General features: G+C 36.1%; 1 pseudogene; it reads left to right on the forward strand.

Moving 5' to 3' along the window:
- The first annotated feature begins 657 nt into the window (after positions 1-657).
- Positions 658-22,547, forward strand: LOC107539845 (large ribosomal subunit protein uL6 pseudogene; annotated as a pseudogene).
- The last annotated feature ends 259 nt before the right edge of the window (positions 22,548-22,806 follow it).

A 22,806-nucleotide genomic window follows, 5' to 3' on the forward strand; every position in this document is an offset into this window, starting at 1 on the left:
TAATATTGTGCTTAAACTTCTTGCTCCCAAGGGTTCGTCCCTCCTGAAAGGGATTTCAGACCTAAGACAACCATGCTTCACATCACTGTTTACTATTTTAAAATGGTACACATAACATGACTATTTTCTAGAGAATAGCTTAAAAGAAAAGCAGATTTCTTGGAAGCCTGACTTGGAATTACACCAGAAATTACCAACCAATTCAAGAGAATCTGCCTTGCATCCCCTCCCTCAAGTTGCTTAAGATCTAGGAGCAGCGCCAGCACCTCCCTCTGTCCTCTGGGAGGGAGACAAAGCTCATGCTAGATCGATCATTTTGTACACAACTGCACCACTCAGTGGATGGCCATGTCAGATGATCGCAAGGACCAAGGGTTTGTGGGCTTCAAACCTCAAACCTGGAGCCTCTCTACATAATGTTGTCTACTTTTCCTTGAACAGTCTCCACTCCTAAGAGACCCTCTGTGGTGGCTTTAAAGGTAGTTCACAAATTGTCTGCTACGCTCCACCTCAAAAAGCAGTCCACCCTTGAGGCAGGCTGGACTTAGTAACCTCCTCCTATTGAATATCAAAAGCAGAAGTGATGGGGTATCATGTTCAAGGCAGAAATACAGAAAGAATTCAAGTAGGGCACTGGCTCACACTGTCTCATAGAAGATGGCTGAGGGTGAAGTTCAACTCCCCAGTTCAACAGCTGATAACTTTCCAGTGAAAGTGGTGCAGCAACTCAGACCAAGGCTGTGAGATCAGCTGCTGCTCTGGCCTTCACACCAATGAGGGTGGACAGACAGAGTGCCCATAGCCCCAAGCCCTGCGTTCTACCACCTCATTCAACCATATTGACGTATTGATGCCAGGTGGGTGGGGAGGTTCAGGAGTTTTTCCCTTGAGTTTGGGTTGGAATAGGGTGGGTGTTGCCAAAGAGTTTTTCTATTATTAAACCACCTTTCCCCCAGTCCTTTGGCAAGAGGGAAACAGGGTTCTTTTGGAACTTTTATATCTAGGCCTGTTAGTGGTTATGGGTTAGTGGCTACCTGGGATATATGGGTGGTAATAAGGACACCAGGGGAGCTCACCACCATGTTATTTTTCAAGTCCTGACATCCTAGGCAACCCACTTCCCTCTGTCACCTTTTAGAGACTCTATATGTCGTGTTGTGTTGAGGGTTTGCTTTTGTTTTTGTTGTAAAGGGGAGAAGCTAAGAGGAATGGGGCTATTGCATCTTGTCAGAACTGAAAGAATCAGATTTTAAATTTTGATCAGTCTCCCTCACTGCTTTAAATTTTGAAGGAAGAAACACAAGGTCTCAGGTTTAAGGCTGCAAAAGATGGGCTGACAGTGTCGCCGAGTGCAAATGCTGATGAAGGTTTAATTTAAGATTGCTTTTGTTTACATTGGTCGTCTGCTTATAATGGTCCATAATTTGTGAGTGATTGCCATCAACCCTGTTTTGACTGTAAGCACTATTAAATTTTAGGCACTCTTTTGCAAAATACAAATGTTTTTCAAGAACGCCTATATGGTTTTAGAACAGACATATGTATATTCTAGCATCTGAATTAGTAAAGTGTTCATCTTCAATTGGTTCATTCACCATCTCTCCTTTCTGCGCTACCCACTTTAATTATCTTTTTGTTATGTATTAGTTTGATTTCCCCTAACAACACCTCTTCCAGGCAAGAATGCCTGTCATAAACTACTCAGGGTCAAGGACCTCACTGCAAGTTTTTCTGTGACTATTTGTGGTCAATATAGTCAGAATGTCACTTGGGAATGCCTCCTTACAAAGGAAAGGGTGTTCTATTCTTGTCTATGAAGTATTATTGAATACTTTGAATATTTTAAATAGCACATAATCACATTTTATTTATGTTAAACACCTTTATGATGATAACCAGTTGAACGTACTCTGAAGATGAAATAGCCATCACCCCTCCCCTCCCCCCGTGGCCAAATACAGTAATTACAGTGTTTCCTTCCAATAGTGGTTACATTTTTTTCATATCTCATTACTAAAGTCATGCTTGATTAAATAAAGCCGAGACACATGCATATGCAATAATCATGTATTTCAGTTCCTCCTTCTTGTTGAATGAACTGAGTATTTTGATTGGTCTTGCGCAGATGGTCTCGAGAGGCCCCCATTCCTTTTATCTTTAAGGACATAAATCATCACCCAGGTTTTCTTAAAGTAAAACTGTTTCTGTTCAAAAGGTGAGATATATGATCTCTAGTAGGCACATTCATAAAATAATGCCTTATATTCATATAGTCCTTTTTATTTACAAGTTATTATCTCATATCCTTTCATCTTGACCTTTTCAACAGATTTGGGAGCTAGACACAGGGTGTCCCCCCACAATGTATACACACTTTAACAGCTGATTCTATTATGCTTTGAATTTTAATAAGCACTGCCTTTATAATTTTTCAAAGTGTGGGTATACATTTTTTTTGGACACCCTGTATATAGCAGGCTTTTCTGTTTGCATTTTTCAAATGAGGAGACAGAATCTCAATGATGTTAAGTGATTCGTCTGAATCCCACATTGAATAAGTTATGACACAAGGAATTGAATGACTTCTGAGGCCATGATGTGCCTGATTGATATCCTTATACACTTTAAATCACCAGAAGGAAAGACTATCTTTTTTTTCTTCCTATCCTCACCCGAGGATATGTTTTTATTGATTTAGAGAGAGAGAGAGAGAGAGAGAGAGAGAGAGAGAGACATCAACGGGTTGTCTTCTGTATTCGCCCCAACTGGGGATTGAATCCACAGCCTTTTTGGTGTATAGGATGATGCTCCAACCAACTGAGCCACCCAGGCAGGAAAGACTATCTTTTACATGTGAGCAAACTTAGGTCTGACAGTTTTTGTTACATATGCTCAAACCTTCTCAGGGACAGTACTCACCCTGTATTTTATAAGAAAAGCAAAGCCCCTCCTCCATCTCTAACAATCTGTCTTTCATCACCCTCACTTGTGTTTCACAAGACTGATTTTGCTGGTAAAGGAATCATCAGAGTGCTATTCCAAATGGAAAAAAAAATCAGATAAAACCCAGTGTTCCTGGCTACAGCCTGTGTGATTATGAACACAACACTGTACTTACAGCAGGATGCCAGAGTGAATAGACGCTGCTGCCTGTGAATGGATGAACATTCATTCTGACCTAATAACTGTCTAACGCTGGGTACAATTATCTTTCTCCAAGTGGCATATTATTATTTGACACCTTAATTGTTGTGTCATTTCTTTCTGAAAGGCATGTAGGATGTCTAATACAAACCAGAGCTTCATGAATTATCCATGTCACAGTGCTGCAGCACTGATTTACCTTTCCCAAAATAAAATCAACCCAATCTCATTCCTGTTTTCAATTACCGTGGGCAGATCTGTGCCGCCCTGTGACCCCAAGAGCTTCTTTTCTGTGCTGTGGCATTTCTTACAAATATCGGCAATGGTCCACTTACTCATTACAGCTATGAAAGCTCTCCTCCTCTTAGGTAAACCACAGAGACATATCTTTGAAGAAAGATTGGAACTTTCTTTATTACAGATTTTGCCCAGGAAGCATTGCACAAGTGATAGGTCTCCTTGCTCTGTGTCCATTCAACCTTGGTTCCTTTTCACTCTTTTCCAGGAAGGGTTCTGTGTACAGAGGGCTGTTTCTAGAGCAGAAAGACCCCAGGAAAGCCCAAACATTCAAGTCTGGATAACTTTCCATTGCTGCAGCTGCCATTTGGCAGCCTTCAAAGCTGATGGGCTGGGGGTCCTGGGTCTGCCTCTGGGTCTGGCATCTGGCGTGTTGTTGGACTGCTGATGGGCTGTCGCCGCTTGCCCCATGAGCCTGCACTTTCCTCTTCCAGCTTCAGCTGCCACTAGATGATGAAAATCAAGCAGCCACACAGCCCTTCATCTTCTTCCAGATCCCAGTGGTTGAATCGGTCTTGAAGTAGAAAATATCACCTTCCCATTGTCTTACCAAATACATTGGGTGTACATACTCCATGGCACGTCACCATTAAAAAATATCAGAAGTAGAATGCATTTGATGTTCCATATTTTGCTGCAAGTTAATGCCATGATGCCCTAAAGACTCATCTCCCCTTTTGGTTTTAATTGGGTTATTTTCTGTTGCTTTTATTTCGGTTTGCACCTGACTGACATATTCTGCTGTTGATTACCAAGTGAGTTGTTCGGTGTGCTAGAGGTATGATAAATTAAACATGATATGTATTACTGCCTCCATCTTTGGCTGCTTCCTGGTACATTATAATTTGGGAAGGGACTATTAAAATAAAATATTAAAGAATAAGCAGAAATAGCCCACTGTTAACGTGTCCAATGGCAAGAGAAAATTACAGGTTTCATTGTATATGCAGCACCATCTGCCTCTTCTCGGAGGCTGAGCCTTCGGCTTTCCCAGGGGAAATAGCTGTGGATAAGTTATTCAATTAGAACAGCATTATTGGCCAGCGACCTTGGAGAATTGGGTTGATGATGTTGTGATTATCCTGCTCTACATTCCTTCATGTCTCCGGCAGGCTGCAGTGCACGGCAACTTCCTTAAGTGTTCACTGAGCCCTACAGCAGAAGTGAACAATTGGAATGAAGAATATCAAAGATTCCTGAAAGAAAATCAATTTTGAATGAACTTTTCTTGTTTAGCCACAGCTTCAATATTCTGAGTCATACTCTATTTTTGTAGACTTTCATTGAATTAAATGATAGAAACGGCAATAGGGAGGAAAGTGAATTTCATGATATGCACTTAACCTGTGGCACAGCACACAGTAATTTTTCATGTAGAAAAATACTCAGGCCACCTCAAATACGGTATTAATCTTAGGGATGGCAAAATCTCATGGGGGAATAATGCTTTTTTAATAAAGACTTTAGCTGTCCTTCAAAAACATTGTATCGTAAAAAGTGATAATTATTTATGAATCACTCTCTCCCAGGAGGTCAGAGCCCTTTACAGATCATGCCATTCAACCAGTTTCCTAAATGAGACATTGTTTGGGTTGTTGGGACCATCATTGTTATCTTTCAATCCTGTGGTTTGCAACCAGAAGATCCAAGAGTGTTCCTTTTCTCATCCAAATATATATATAATTTTTATATTTTTAAAAAATTATAAGCGCCTGATGAAGAAAATTGCAAATACAGAAAAATACTTAAAAATTAAAATCTAAAATAATTTATTTTCACACTTCTCATAAATATGTATATATACAGACATTCTGGTATGTCAAATATTTCCTAGGTACGTATTTGCACCCTGGGGTCAGTTTGGGCAATCTTCTAGGATTGTTAATTGAGCAGTAACTCAAACATGCCCCTCCTTGTTGGTTCAGATGCTGATGGCTCTGGAACGTGTCTGTCTGTATTTCAGCTTTCATCATTTGTAAGAATTATAAGCTCATAGGCTTTGCCCTTTTTTGACAAGCTGGTATTTCATGTTATTCATTTTTATGACCTCTTTATATATTAGGACATTAACCCTTTATTGCAAAAATGTTTTTCCTCAGTATGTCATTAATTTTAATTTAGTTTATAATTTTTTGATTGCAAAATGCTGTTACTTGCAGGTAGTCAGATATATTTTTTCACCTGTGTTGTTTTTCACTCCCTTTGTGTGTAGAAGTCTTTCTTCACTTGAGATAAGTTAAATATTTACTTCTTTTTTCTTGTTCTAAAAGTTGGAAGTTATTTACTTTTAAATATTTAATACATCCGGTATATATGTATGTATGTATTTAGTACTGAATGATCTTAGATAAATATACCTATAAGGATAATTAATGTTATCAAAAGCCCTAACATCTCAGTGGCTAAACATATTTTTCTTGCTCATGTGAAGGCCATGTGAGTCCTAGAACCTCTTGGACAGACGTCCTCCACATAGTCAGCTCAGTTTGCCAGAATGCTTCAATCTTATGGCATCTCTATTTCAACCCTAAGGGTTCACTGTGGAATGGAGAGCATGGAGAATGGTACACCAGCTCTTTTTTTTTTTTTTTTTTGTATATACACAATAAATATAATCCAAAGTAAATGTTTTTCATTATTAACAATAAAATTTTTATTTATATTTTCAGGGAATTCTGTGGATGACTATACCAGGTCACAATTATTCTCAGGTAACAAGGGTTTCTTTTATGTCATTTTCCTTTACCAGATAAATCAAAACCTCTGTTCAATTTTTTTTCTTTTTCTTTTGAGGGCAGGTAAGGCACAATCAAATGTTTAGTTTTCTGATATGTTTTTCTTTAACACAGTTCATGGTAAGTCTCCCTTAGTTAGCCAGGATTTCTATTTATCAAACATTGTTTACATTCACAGGGGCTATAGAAAGTGCTTGGGGCCTGTCAGTCATGTTTCACCACCCAATAGATACAGCCCTGCTGCAGACCAGTCATCCAGCCCTGCCCACTGCGTAGAGGACTGAAAAATGAAGAAGGCTGGAAATATTGACAAGGATTTGTAAGGTATGTCACATTCTACTCTTTTGGTCTCCAAATATTCAACTTATTCTCCTTCCTACACAGCTTTTCATTATACCCACCTCCTAAGAGAGATAACACAAAACTCCCCTCCAGTCATGGCATTGAGCACAAAGTCCAGAATCTCTGCATCACATACAGTAAGTTGTCTCTATATAAAGCCTACTGGTAGCTCTGCAAGCCTATCTACTAAAATGAAATATTATCTGGTACCCACACATCCAGTGGTTGAAAAAGGAAACAGGAGTCTTTGATCCTGAGAAATTCTGAATTCCTTCTGTGAAGACACTGAGCCCCTTACCTTGATCAGATCCTATCTGCTCTCCGGGAGGAACTAACACAGTCCTAGTTCTCTGTGATTCCTGGCTCCACCCTAAAGACTTTTTTCCTGTCTCATATACTTCTTGGATGTGTTTAAAATGGGTCCTGGGAGAATATGCAGCTTTCTTAGCCCACTTCCTGCCCAGGGCCCTAGAGTGCCTTCAGGGCTTTAATAGCCTTAAACACTTTTAGTCCAGGTTCACAGTTTCTTTAGCAGTGCAACTCTTAAAACATCTGGGTTTCTAACCTACTTGATTCAAATTAATTCCATGTGCTAGTAATTACTACTATAATTCTTTATCCACCACAGTCCTCAGATCAACTGCATTTCCTTCCATTCTTACACTCTTACCTCTCCCAGTTCCAGGAAGGTGTGAGTCTATCTGGATTTGATGAGAGAGCTGAACCCTTAAGTTCCTTTGCCTGAGCATTTTATCCAGTGGAAAAGATTACGGGCCTCAGGCCCTTAGTTTGATCTTTGCCCTTAGGTATTTTATTCCATTAAAGGTTTGTAACTGGAAGAGTGAAGGCCAAATTCTTAATCTGATTTTGTTTGTGTTTCCATACACAGGCTCCATTTTAAAGACTTTTTACATTTTATCTTTTACTATTAAGAACAGGAAGCAGTTGCTTTTTCTACTTATGCAAGACCCTAAATATCTGAACTCCCTATTGTCTTTCATTCTTGCTTACGAACAGACAATTCTTTTCTGAGCTTTTTTTCTTGTAATTCCTTACCAAGTACAACCCATAGCAACCAACACCCATTACCTTCTGGTTTGCAAATTATTGCACTAGAAGTAGGCTTTCATCAGGCACACATTCTGCTTCTCACATTATCTGAAGTGATGACCTTACCAAATGCATTACCGCTGCAAACATGGGTCTTCATCTTTTGACACACAGATATCTGCAACAGAGAAAAGACCATGAAATCATCCACTGGTTCCTAATTGACTTATCCTAGCTCATGTGTCAAAGACAGACATGTGGACCTGCAAAACACAGTATCTAGTGTTCCCACAGGGAGGGGTAGTACTGAAAAAAATGGTAATTCTAGAAAAATCTATGCCAATGAAACTTTGACTCATGTTTTGTTTCCCAAAGGACCAATTTTTCTTCACAGTTTGTTGAATAATATCTCTTTTTTCCCATTGGTCCTTTTTTAAATGAAATATTTCAGACATACTTAGAGTTAGTATGAGTAAAGCAACAAACACTTGTGAATACCTACTATTTAGTACAAGAAATAAAACTTTTGCTATGTATTCATGTATTTTGACATTTAAAACTCTTTTACTGTGTAGTCATGCATTTTGACACTTTAAAAAAGTTGTTACACATTTTCAAACAAACACTAATACAGAGAGAATAATTAATGAACCTATATACTTATCAACCAGTTTCAATAGTTATCAACATTTGTCTATTTGTTTGCCCTGTTCTCTCCCATGATTTCTTTTGGGGCTGAATGATTTTAATGTTTTGCATATTATTACATATTATGTAAATAGTATTATACTTAGACATTCTTCTACAACGTGATGTTTTTGTTCACTACTTGTAATGGTTATTCATGTGTCCATGAGCAGTTGTAAGGAATTTACTTTATTACTATATAGAATTTCACTGTATGCATACATTATAACTTACTTATCTACTCCCCAGTAGATTGACACTTAAATGCTTTTCAGTTTCATGCACTTACAAACATTTCTGCAATAAACATTTTTGAACATGTTTTCTTATGCTTGTGTATGAGAATTTCTCTATTATGTGTACTTGGGAGTGAAATAACTGTATTATAAGATATGCACATATTTAAATTTTCAAATTATTGGCAGTTTGTTTTGGAAAATGGTTTAACCAATTTACATTCTTACCATTGTGTATTTGTGTATTGTGTTTTTGATTTTGTTGTTATTAATCCTCACCCAAGGGTTTTTCTCATTGATTTTTAGAGAGAGGGGGAGGGAGGGGGGAGAGAGAGACAAAGAGAGAGAGAGGGAGAGAGAGAGAGGGAGACAGAAATATCTATTGGTTGCCTCCCAAAGGCGTCCCAACTGTGGGGCTGGGGATTGAACCTGGAACCATGGTACGTGTCCTTGACTGGGAATTGAACCCGTGACCCTTCTGTCTGTGGGCCGATGCTCTAACCACTGTGCACACCTGCCAGAACCATGTATTATATATTTTGTATTGGTCCTATTGCCCCATATCACTGCCAATAGTTTTTGTTTTGTTTTTTTAAATATATCTTTATTGATTTCAGAGAGAGGAATGGAGAGGGAGAGAGAGAGATAGAAACATCAATGATGAGAGAGTCATTGATCGGCTGCAGCCAGCAACCCTGGCATGTGCCCTGACCTGGAATCGAACCCTGATCGCCTGGATCCTAGGTCGATGCTTAACCACTGAGCCACGCCCGGCTGGGCTCACTGCCAATAGTTTTGTCACTTAAAACATCTTAACCCTAGCTGGTTTGGCTCAGCCCTAGCCAGTTTGGTTCAGTGGTTGGAGCATCAGCCCATAGATTGAAGGGTCCTGGGTCCCATGTGGCCAAGGGCACATACCTCAGTTGCAGGTTCGATCCCCGGCCCCCGTTGGAGCCCATATGAGAGGCAACCAACTGATGTGTCTCTCTCATATCCATGATTCTCTCTCTCTCTCCCCCTTCTACTCTCTCTGAAAAGCAATGGAAAAAATATACTCGGGTGAGAATTAAAAAAAAAAATTTAGACAATCTGATATACATGATGTTGTATCTCCTGGGATCTTTATTTCAGTTTTCTGATTGATAGTGAAGATTGGAATCATTTATGTATTTACTGGTACTAGGATATCACTTTGTAACATGTTTATTCATATTTTTGCTCATTTTTAATAATAAAATTTTTTTTCTTGTTGCATAGGAGCTCTTTATATATTTGGGTTTCTACTCCTTTGTCAATTACACTAATTACAAATAGCTTTTCCAAGTCTGTAAATTTTCTTTTCACATGGAATATTATTTGTTTTGATTCACAGATGTTTTTATTTTCATGTAATTATGTTTATGTTTGTGGTTTGTGCTTTGCATGTTTTGTTTAAGATATCCCCCCTTCCCTATATCATAAAGATACTAGACAATATTTGTTCTCTAGAATTTTTGAAGTTTTCCCTTATTTATCTTTTATCCTCACAGAATCAAATTTTTTGCATACAGTCTAAAGGAAGAATCCCTTTTGTCCCAAGCTAATTAACTATTCCTATTAATAGTCTATATTTCTAAAGAAAACCAGAATATGTCATTCCAGAATATGCTTCTTTGACATAAGAATTTTTTTACGCTGAAAAGAATTAAGAAACAACAAACATAGGAAAGCTCTATCTACTTTCCCCCTTTCTGCCTAAAGGCAGTGTATGAATTTTTTTTTACTGGAGTTGATTCCAGAGCCTTATCAGCCCAGAGGTGGCACCAGAAGAATCTGCAAGCAAACTTTACTCCATTATGTTTCCCACCCCCATATATTTACCTTCCTACAGTTTGCTGCCCTGGGGAGCCTAAAGTCATTTTCCTTTGTCCTGTCATTTCTTTACAATTTTATTGTTCTTTACTGAAAATGCTATATAAACCTAAGCTCTAGCCATGCTTTGACTCACTCACCCCTGACTTTCTCCCATGTATATATGAGATACACATGTTAATAAACATATGCTTATTTTTCTTCTGTATGTCTGTCTTTTGTTACTGACCCTCAGCTGAGAACCTAGAAAGGCAGAAGGAAAAAACATTTTTTCTCTCTTACATTTTTCTTACTGTTTTGCAAATATCCTCTATCATACATAAAATGTCTGTATGTATGTGGGTCTGTGCTTGGCATTCTGTTCTGGCTCCTTGGTGTTTTTATCTTTTTCTGCACCAACACCTTACGTATATCATTAGCCTGGCTTTATCATAAATGTTTATATTGAGTAGAGCAAGTCTCCCAGAATTGCTCTATAAAATGTTCTTGCTTTACCTTGGTCACCTTGGTTTTGTTTGAATTTTACTCACGAGTAGTGGTGTATTAAGGGCAGACAGTGGAAACAGTCTGGCCTGGTTACAGGTAATTGTTTAGAATTTAGACCAACAAAAGTGTTTTATTTAGGAGAACTATTTTATCACTGACATTACTTACAAGGTTATAATAAAAAGCAGACAAACTTTCACTCAACTTTATTATTGTTTTTTAATTCTCTATGACAATGCACCCTTTTGTACCTGTAGCCAGGGCTGATGGCTCTCACTGTCCTACCTTTGGTAAACCATTGCCTATCAAAGCTTGCAGTGAAATAGATTTCCCATTATACGCCATCCTTATATTCCTGGAACCAGCATTACTCAGAAAACTTTTGTATATGCACTGTGTAAAATCTGATTTGTAGATCTTTTATTTAGAATTATTGCTTCTATATTTAATTTAGGAATTGGTATATAATTTTTTTTGGTGGGGTGGGCAGAAGTCACACTTTGGTATCAGAATTGTATTAACAACATGAAATAAATTAGGTAATTACCCTTTATTGCCATTTTTATATTAATTTAACTTAAAAGTACATATATTTATTCTTTTATCCTAAATTCCATAAACTTAGTATATACATAGAATGGGAATTATCAATTCCTTGAAACTTTGAAAGAATTTATCTATGAAACTGATTATTTTCTTAATAACTTTTTGTCTTCCATTTTTAAGTAGGATTTTCATATCCTAATTTAAAAAATATTTCACTTATATTTTTAAAATATCAAAAGCTTTTTAATATTTTACTGTCTGCTAGTTTCCCTTATCATTCCTTATTTTTTGTATCTGGGTGAATTCTAGTGCTCCTGAATTATATTTTTCAGAGTTTTGTATACATATATATTTTTTATTGTTGAAAATATTACAGATGTCCCCTTTATTCCCCATTGATCCCTTCCACTCCACACCCACTCTCCACCCCAGGCCTTCACCACACTATTGTCTGTGTCCATGGGTTATGCATATAAATTCTTTGGTTAATTTCTCCCCACGCACCCACCCCCACCTTCCCTCTGAGATTCGTCAGTCTGTTCCATGCTTCTATGTCACTGAATCTTTTTTGTTCATCAGTTTATTATGTTTTTTAGATTCCACATATAAGTGACATCATGTGATATTTGTCTTTCTCTGCCTGGTTTATTTTGCTTAGCATAATATTCTCCAGGCCCATCTATACTGTCCCAAAGGGTATGAGATCCTTCTTCTTTACAGCTGCATAGTATTCCATGGCATAAATGTCCCACAGTTTTTTTTTCCATTCATCTACTGATGGGCATTTGGGCTGTTTTCAGATCTTAGCTAATGTAAATTGCACTGCTATGAACATAGGGGTGCATATATTCTTTGTGATTAGTGTTTCAGGATTCTTAGGACATATTCCTAGAAGTGGGATCACTGGGTCCAGAGGTTCTTCAAAAAAAGAAAAAAATTAAAAATGTATGCATATTTTTTTAAAGCTATGAAAACTTAAATTTATTATTATTTTCTTCTTTTTTATATTCTGAGTCACTGATTTAGGTTATTATTTTTATTGATTCTTATTTTGTTTTTTTCTTTAACTTTCCTTCTCTAATATTTTTGCTTAATACATTTTTTCTTCATTTCTTGTTTAAATTTTAAAGCATCACAGTAATCAAAGGGCTCTCAGTACACAAAAGCCCTGGCCTGGATGGCTTCACAGGGGAGTTTTACCAAACATTCAAAAAAGAATTAACACCTACCCTCCTCAAACTATTTCAAAAAATCCAAAGGAAGAAACACTTCCAAGCTCTTTTTATGAGGCCAGCATTAGCCTAATTCCAAAACCAGAACAAAGACACTACAAAGAAAGAGAATTATAGGCCAATATCCCTGATGAACATAGATGCTAATATCCTCAATAAAATATTAGCAAATCGGATCCAGCAATATATTAAAAAGATCATACACTATGACCAAGTAGGATTTATTCCAGGGATACAAGGTTGGTATGGTATTCACAAATCAATAAACATGATACATCACATAAACAAACTGAAAGATAAAAATCACATGATCATATCAATAGATGCAGAAAAAGTATTCAATAAAATCCAACACCCATTTTTGATAAAAACTCAGCAAAGTGGGAATAGAGGGATCATACCTCAACATAATAAAGGTCATATATGACAAACCTACAGCCAACATCATACTCAATGGGCAAAAACTAAAACCATTTCCTCTAAGAACAGGAACAAGAAAGGGATGTCCACTTTTACCACTCTTATTCAACATAGTCCTAGCCACAGTGATCAAACAAGAAGAAAATATAAAAGGTATCCAAATTGGAAAGGAGAAAACAAAACTGTCATTGCAGATGACATGATATTGTACATAGAAAAGCCTAAAGACTTCACCAAAAAACTACTAGATTTAATAAATAAATTCAGCAAGGTAGTAGGATACAAAATTAATATTAAGAAATTTATGGCATTTTTATACACCCATAATGAACTCTCAGATAGAGAAACTAATAAAACAATCCCAGTTACTTTTGCAACTTAAAAAATAAGATACCTAGGAATAAAGTTAACCAAAGATGTAAAAGATCTGTACTCAGAAAACTGCAGTACATGGGGAAAAGAAATAGAGGAAGATATCAACAAATGGAAAAATATACCATGTTCATGGATTGGAAGAATTAATATCATTAAAATGTCCATACTGCCCAAAGCAATCTATAAATTCAATGCAATTTCTATTAAAATACCAACAATAATATTTCACAAATCTAGAACAAATACTCAAAAATTTATATGAAACCAAAAACCACCCCGAATAGCTACGGCAATTTTAAGAAAGAAGAACAAAGTTGGAGGAATCACAATATCAGATATCAAGTTATGCTACAAAGCCACTGTAATCAAAACAGCCTGGTACTGGCACAAGGAAAGACATATAGATCAGTGAAACAGAACAGAGAACCTAGAAACTGACCCAAGCCATTATGATCAATGAATATTTGACAAAGGAGGCAAGAACATACAATGAGTAAAGACGGTCTCCTCAATAAATGGTGCTGGGAAAATTGAACAACTACATGCAAAAAAATGAAACTAGATTATCAGCTTACACCATACACAAAAGTAAACTTAAAATGGGTAAAAGACTTAAATGTAAGATATGAAACCATAAAAATCCTAGAGGAAAACATAGGCAGCAAAATCTCAGACATCTCTCGTAGCAATATGTTTGCTAATTCATCTCCTAGGGCAAGAGAAACTAAGGAGAAAATAAACAAATGGGGCTGCATCAAAATAAAAAGCTCTGCACAGCAAAAGAAACCATCAACAAAACAAAAAGGGAGCCCACTGTATGGGAGAACATATTTGCCAATGACACATTGGATAAAGGGTTAATATCCAAAATATATAAGGAACTCATACAACTTAAAAGGAAGGCAAGCAATCCAATTAAAAAATGGGAAAAGGTCCTAAATAGACACTTCTCCAAAGAGGACATACAGATGGCCAAGAGATATATGAAAAAATGTTCAACATCACTAATCATCAGAGAGATGCAAATTAAAACCACAATGAGGTATCACTTCACATCTGTCAGAATGGCTGCCATCAACAAGTCAACAAACGACAAGTGCTGGCGAGGGTGTAGAGAAAAGGGCACCCTAGTACTCTGCTGGTGGGAATGCAGACTGGTGTAGCCACTATGGAAAGCAGTATGGAGTTTCCTCAAAAGATTAAAAATTGACCTGCCATTTGACCCAGTGACCCCACTTCTAAGAATATATCCTGAGAAACCCAAAACACCAATCACAAAGAACTTATGCACCCCTATGTTCATAGCAGCGCAATTTACAATAGCTAAGGTCTGGAAACAGCCCAAGTGCCCATCAGTAGATGAGTAGATAAAAAGCTGTGGGATATTTACACCATGAATACTATGCAGCTGTGAAAAAGAAGGATCTTTTATCCTTTGGCACAGCATGAAGGAAACTAGAAAATATTATGCTAAGTGAAATAAGCCAGTCAGAGAAAGACAAGTACCACATGATCTCACTTATATGTGGAATGTAATAAACAAAATAAACTGATGAACAAAATGGATCCAGAGACATAGAGCATGGAACAGACGGAGGGATCTCATAGGGAAGGTGGGAATGGGTGTGTGGGTAGAGGGAGATTAATCAAAGAACATGTATGTTTTTAAGCATAACCCATGGACACAGACTTTGGTCTGGGGAAGGCCTGGGGGTGGGGTGGATGCTGGGTAGAAGGGATCAATGGGGGTAAAAAGGAACATCTGTAATATTTTCAATGATAAAGATAAAGAAACTTTAAAAAAAAAAAAAAAAGAGCGAGAAGGAAAAAAAATTCTGAGAAGGAAAAAAAAAATTAGTTAATAAAAATAAATTTTAAAGAATCAAAGATTAAATTGGAATGTTATTGGGTACCAGTATCTTTTTCTTTACATTCTACATAATCTGATATTGTTTTAAATATTTCTTTGATACATTAATTATTTAGGAACTGTCAGATTTCTATATTTTTATTTTTATTTTTATTTCTTAAGTTGTGTTATTACCAATTTTGTTGTGATCCTTGAATGTGATCTTGATTTTCGTGTTTTTTGTGAAAAAATTTTTGGGCCTAGTTGAAAATCTTTTTCTTCTTCTTTTCTAATATTCCATGTTAGGTTATAAAGAAATTTTGTTTAAATGCATGTTTTACTAAAAATTATATTATTTATCTACAGATCTCTGACTAAAATAAAAACTAAGTTTACAAATGAAAATGATCATTTGGCACCCTGGCTTGGTTCAGACAAAATGTCCCCTTTTTCAGAGACTTTCTATTGTAATTGAATTGATGTTATATCACTTTATATTTATATCCAATTTTTTAAAAAACAAACAAACCTTTGTTCAAATCTCAGCTCTGCTACTTATAAATTAGCTTGTGACTCTGGAAAAGTCACTTATATTTTTATCCCTTAGTTTTCTCATCAGTTAAATGAGGCCAAAAATAAGGCCTACTTGGAGGTGTCTTTCGAGGATTAAATGAGTGAATGAATGTCAAGTAGAATGTGTGCCAATAATCAACATTAAGTAATGTTGATTCTTCTATTTTTATTAGTTCTATGAAGGGCTTCTTTTAGTTATTTGTAAACCATGATGATTCTTTGCTTCCTCTGTTTTGAGGACATATTTTGTTCTGCTATCTTGGCTTGCACATTAGCGGTTGGATGAATTTTATATACCCCAGCTTTTGACAGGAATAATAACTGCTGTTATTGTAGAAGTTTTAAGCTGAAACTATATCTTCCAATTCTTTGAAACATGGATCCTTTGACACTTCCTGAGCAAAAATGTGGGAAGAGCAGGCAGAGAATTTTACTATTGGCTCTGAGCACAGCAGGTTTCCTCCGTTTCCCTCTCTCTCTCATATATATATGTATGAGACTTGTAGATAACTACAGAGATCATTTGTTGGCTCTAGCCCTTTTTCCCACTGAAAATGGACACAAAACATTAGAATACTGCCAAAACTCCTGATTAACTTACATTTTGAGCTATGTTATAGAAACATGACTTGCTACTCAATAAATAAAGAACCACATATTTTATAAGAACTGATCCTTTATGGAACATTTTAATTGATTATTTGTAGAACATATATTTTAAGCACAAATTTTGGTACATATTAATTACTTAGTATTACTTCTTGATTTGTTGATTTGAATTTGCAGATGAAACATCGGAAGTCCTCTCTATGAGCTTCAGTAAAATACAGTAATTATATTCTTTATTTTTGTTTAGCCCAAAGTAGAAAATCAACATTACATGACTAGCTATCTTTCTGCCAAAAGTGATTACCGTGCAATTACTTTTGAAAAGCCCCAACTTTTTCTAAATTCAGAAAGCATTCATCTAGCCATTAATATAGGTTCTATAGAATGTTTATTGCTGTTTATTATTTCTAGATATTCTTCTGTATATAATATCACTATGTAAGCATGCCAATAAGCAGATATATACACATAAATATATGATAAATTATATAATATAGGTGAACATACAATTATTTTATAATAAAAGGAACATTTTAGTTTGGCCGACAAATCAAAATTATATACTTTAAAGAAAGTGATTAAAAAATGCCTCTGTCTTTGGTTTTAAGGATTAACAAAAGTATACCAGACAAATGCAAATAAGCAGATTTCAGGGTCAAAGTCTTGATATTTGATAAGATAGAATTCAGAATGAAACAAATGCATTAAAACAAAGAAGGCCACTTTATGATGCCAAAGACTATAAGTCACAATAATTTTAATTAATATTTATACATCCAATGCCACAGCACCATTGCTCACAAAGAAGTGCTGAAATAGAAACATAGCTCAAAGAAAAGCAATGAGAAGGACTAATTCTCTCAAATATTATTTACAAAAACTTATCAAGTTTGTATGAAGAAAGTTTATTAGTGAAGACATCCAAGGGAATAGAACAGAAAACTTAGAAATGAACCCAATTATGTACGTAAATTTTGTCTACAATAAAAGCAGCAGCTCGGTTGGTGTGATTCAGTGGTCGAGCATTGACCTATGAACCAAAAGGTCGTGGTTCGATTCCCAGTCAGGGTTCATGGCTCAGTTGTGGGCTTGATCCTCAGTGAGGGGCGTGCAAAAGGCAGCTGATCAATAACTTTCTCTCATCATTGGTGTTCCTATCTCTCTCTCCTGTTGTTTCTCTGAAATCAGTAAAAACATTTTAAAAAAATAAAGGGAGCATTTTTAGTGAGAAAAAATATACTTTTTTTAAAAAAGTGGGGGGAAAAAAAGTACCTGGATAAATATCAAATGACTCAGAGATTTTACTGTAGAAATAAAGCCGTGTGAGTAGTACAAGGAAACCTGGGTGAATTCCTCTGTATGCCTGTTGTGAGGAAATGCTTCATAGTTTGGCACAAAATGCAGAGATAAGAAAAAATACATTTCATTACATAAAATTTTAAAGATACATGACAAAAAAATAAACAAAATAAATAGCAATGATATCTTTGGGAAAATATTTGCAACTTTTATCATGTACAAAGTGTTAATATTCCTAGGTACACAAAGAGCTTCTAAAAATATACAAGAAAAGCACCAACAATTCTATAGAAAACTGAGCTACAGAAATAATTTACATTAAAAGAAATGCCACTGTCTTTTAACCATATGTAATTATGCTTAAAGTTGCTCATAGAAAGAAAAATGCAGATTAAAACTACACTGATTACCATTTTCAAATACTATGTTGGCAAATATCCTAAACTTCAACACATATTCTTTGGAAAGGCTGTGGGAAAACTGGCATGCTCATATATTGCTGCTGCAAATGCAGAAAGATACATGGCATATGGAGGGAAATTTGGCAACATCTAACAAAATTTATATGCATTTACCCTTTGACTTAGAAATTTTACTTCTATTTCAAAAATACACTGGAACTTTTCAAAAAGAAATATATATAAAGTACAAATGCATCATATATACATATAGTCATTATGAGACTATTTGTAAAAACAAAAAACTTGAAACAAAGGAAATGTCCACCCATAGAGGAATGATTGGATAAACACTCATACAGTGGAGAATCATGTAGGTGTTATAAAGAATAACGAATATTTGTACACTTCTATGAAGTAAATAAACTCTAGAATACATGGTTAGGTGAAAAAAGGAGGTAGAGGAAAGTCTCTAAATTATGCCAGCATGTAAGCACTTATCTAACAAAGATATACAGGTGTACAGGTAAATGCATCCAGGTACATATGTGTGTGTTTGTTCTCATGCTTATATTTTGATAAAGTCAAAGACTAAAAGAATAAACTATAAAACTTCAAAATAAGTTGCTATCTACAGGGTGACGTGATAGAACAGGGTAAAGGAATAAAAGCTAGGTTTCTGAGCATGTACTTTGTTTATGATCTCTACTAGAACAGCCATATCTGTGCTCAACCTAAGTCTATTTATAGCTGTGGCTTTAATGCCTTGACAGCAGAGGCTACATCCATTTGAACTACAACTTTTAGTTTGATTGATTTTCTTTACTTGGTAACATGAGTAGTATGGCTGTTTAAGGGTATACTTGTATAAGGATCATCTGTAATGATTTTAGGATGAACGCTCAAAGTTCATTGATAGAATTTGATTATGGCCTAACATTTCTGGGAAATGGTGTATCAACACTGAGGAAAGAAACAGAAGATTTAAGGATTTTCCAGAAGTCCTAAACAATTTCCAGAAGGACTGAAGAAGTTTTATGTAAGAAGGGAGGTATGGTGCAGGGCTAATTGAGTGAGACTGCAGGCCAGTTACCCAACCTTCAGCCAAAATAATTCCACTTCATTGTATAAATGCAACATTTTCTTTATAGAACAGGATCTGTAGCCTATTAAATGGTTTGAAAACTACAGAGAAGAAATAAAATGTTTTCATTATCTCTCATACATTAAATCTACATAGGAGTATATATTTTTTACTATTCTACAAATGTGGATTATAAGTAAACACAAGCATGGTCATTCAAGTAAAAAAAAGAAAAAATATTGAAGAATTCCAAGATGAAGAATAAAAGAATATGTGCTTGTAGCAGATGCCAATATAGTTGTCATTACACATAAAATTGGATGCAATCTCCTTAGAGGTCGAAATAAACCACATAAGTTACATAGCTCTTATTCTCAGAAAGAAAAGAGTAAAATAACAGGATACAAAGTGCTTCCTGTGACCAGATTCAGAAAGAAATTTATTGTAAAATTTTTGGAAAATAAGCAGTGGCTTTATCAGTTAGAATCCCTTCAGCTGCAAGTAATGGAAAACCCAGCTCAAACTAGCTCACACAGTAAGGCTAACCCTGAAAAAAAGAGGAAGGCCATTCCAGAATCCCCTAGAAAACCTTCCTTCATGTCTCATTGGGCTAAATTGAGCACTTTTTTTTTTCTATAAATAAGTTCCTGGAAAAGGAAGAAGAATTAGCTGCCCAAATATTTGTGTACTCCATGGAGTAGGGCTGAATACTGTAAAAAAAAGAAAAAAAGAGCTGTCAGAAAAGAGGAAAGAGGGATAGATATTGTTATAGGAAACCCACAATGACTATTTCAATGATTTAATGGAAAATGTCCTTGTTATCAGCTTTACCACAATCATCATGAGAGATTTTATGTGACTATCTCTTGTTTATCTTTGTTAGAAATCAAGAGCTCATAAGAAAGGACTTCTCAGCCAAGGCTAGTAAGATTCAAATATGCAGCCTGCTTATTCAGCTTTATCCAAGTGAGATTGAACTGAGAACTTCTGAATGAATGAATTGAAAGCACTTCCCTTTGACTGGAGTTTTCTAACCCAAATTACATTTCAGACCCATCAACTGTTGGCATTACATAATATGGAAAGTAGTTAGGAAGCAAAAGATGAGAGAAGCAGAGGGAGCCACTACTCTGCAAGATCCATCAACACAAAAACAGGAATGAGAGCAAGCTTCCATGCAAAGTTTCAAACCAGCCTGCCTAAATATCACTTTCTAATTGTATTAATAAACCCTTACTCTGGGCACTAGAGTAATTTATTTTAGCAAATTTTTTTAGGTCACTTCAATGACAAGGAGCTAGGGTGCTGGTATTCTGAAAAGGCAGATCCATCCATAAGCATAAGCAATGAAAACTAGTCAAAAATGGGGACAGTTGCCAATCAATTATGAAGTTTTCCAATGGAAGGAAGACACACTTACATCTTCAGATAAGTAAGCTGTAAGAGTTCCTACAAGGAAAACCAGTTTTTACCTAAGAATGCTTCTTTGAATAGTCTCTAGGCAAAGTGCTTGACAGAGACCATAAACTTCCACACTAGGGAACAAGACAGTGTGTCTTTTCCTGAATCATTTTCAGAGGATATGTTGTCATAATAGCCCCATAGCCATAGGGTAATCTCAGTAATATCCTTGTGGGGATTTGAAGTTCTAAGCATTATAATCACCAAAATGAAAGCCAGGATGGCCCATTACATCTAAAATCTATGTAACCAAATAAATTTTCTAAATATGTGGAGTTATTTAAAAGTGACCCTTTTGACATTAGGGAATGTTTGCCACAGAACACGATTTTAGTTTTCTTACAATTATACTGAGCCCTTCTTTTCTGACAGCAGTTATACACTAGAATCATTTGTTTCTTAAGATCACACTTATTTCATTCTGCTAAAGCTGTCATCACTTACTAGAGGGGCCAATACATAAAGTTTATCTTAAAAAGCAATCCTATCATTAAGGTACAATTTTTAAAAGAAGGGGGAGCAACTAAATCAACACTTGAAATTAATTTAGAATAACCGGGAATCTGTGTTAACCTCCTGCATCCTGGCCCATAGCCGTTTTACTGTCCATAGAAGAATCAATGACAAGTGAAAATTAATGAAAGTTACCAGGAGGCTTACATTATTGAATTGTTCAGGATCATATTCAACTGCATATTAAGAAGTCTGACAAAGAATGGCTCAGACAAGTAAGGATTTAAAAAAATCTTCTATCACAAGCAATGAAGTTGAAAGCCATTTAGGACTGATACACAATAACCCAGGCGTCTACTACCCCTGGACATAGAAGATAGAAATCTGTTCTACTTCTAGGCATTGTGACTATGTTTAATGAAGGAAGAGGGGTGCCAATGAAAGTGGCAAAATTTACACCAACTTGGTGTGTGTGTGTGTGTGTGTGTGTGTGTGTGTGTGTATGTGTGTGTGTGCAGAAAGCCTCATTTTCCATGAAGACCACCGCTTATATCACATTAGCTAGATCTGAAAACATGCCCACACTTAGCTTCAAGGCTGTTTAAGGGAGCAGTATGTTAAATGTAACATACTGCTTCCCCCTAAAACTTAGGTACTGAGCAAGGGAAAAATGGAAAGCGGGTGGGCAATTAGTAGTACCTGCCTCAATTATTTTCATAAGATTTCTCTATAATATTAAAAAGGACATAACTATCCATTCTAGAAAAGTTGGAGCAAAAAGCTACTTGTTTTTCACATCATATGTTGGATTAAAAAGATATGTATTTATCCACTCAAGAATCATTACTATAGCTGTATCTACTGTGAGGGTGAAGACCCTTCTCAGCAATTGGACTGTCGACATCACTCTGAAGGGACACACAATTATTGTGAAAGGCCCCAGAGTCACCCTGTGGAGGGGCTTCAATCACACCAATGTAGAACTCAGTCTCCTTGTTCAGAAAAAAGAAGCAGCTCCAGGTTGACAAATGACAGGGAAATAGGAAGGAACTGGCCACCATTCACACTATGTGCTGTCATGTACAGAACATGACCAAGGTTGTCACACTGGGATTTCCTTACAAGATGAGGTCTGTGAACGCTCACTTCCCCATCAATGTCCTTATTCAGGAGAATGGTTCTCTTGTTGAAATTAGAAATGTCTTAGGTGAAAAAGACATCCCATGGTTTGGATGAGGTCAGGCATTTCTTGTTCGGTATCTCAAGCCCAGAAAGATGAGTAATTCTTGAAGGAAGCCACATTGAAGTTGCATCAAATTCAGCTGCTTTGACTCAGCAAGTCACAACAGTTAAAAACAAGGGTATCAGAACGTTTTGGGATAGTATCTATGTTTCTGAAAAGAACAGTTCAGCAGGCTGAATAAGAACATATAAGTTATCTAGCTATAGAAACAGCAAGACGCTGAATGATTCCTCAAACTATTTGCAAAATTTTAAAGATGCAATAAAAACCATGTATTGAAGGGGGAAAAAAAGAATCACTATGCTCATATATCCTGACTAAGTACTGTAAGATGTTAAAGAAACAAATGAGACACAAACAGGCCCTCAGGGAGCTTACAATCTGTTAGATGAGAGAGACTGGTTTTTTAAAAAAGTTGGAAAAGGGGTGAAGGAAA

This window comes from Miniopterus natalensis, chromosome 2 (assembly GCF_054644295.1).
Source record: "Miniopterus natalensis isolate mMinNat1 chromosome 2, mMinNat1.hap1, whole genome shotgun sequence".
In the NCBI taxonomy this organism is placed as follows: Eukaryota; Metazoa; Chordata; class Mammalia; order Chiroptera; family Miniopteridae; genus Miniopterus; species Miniopterus natalensis.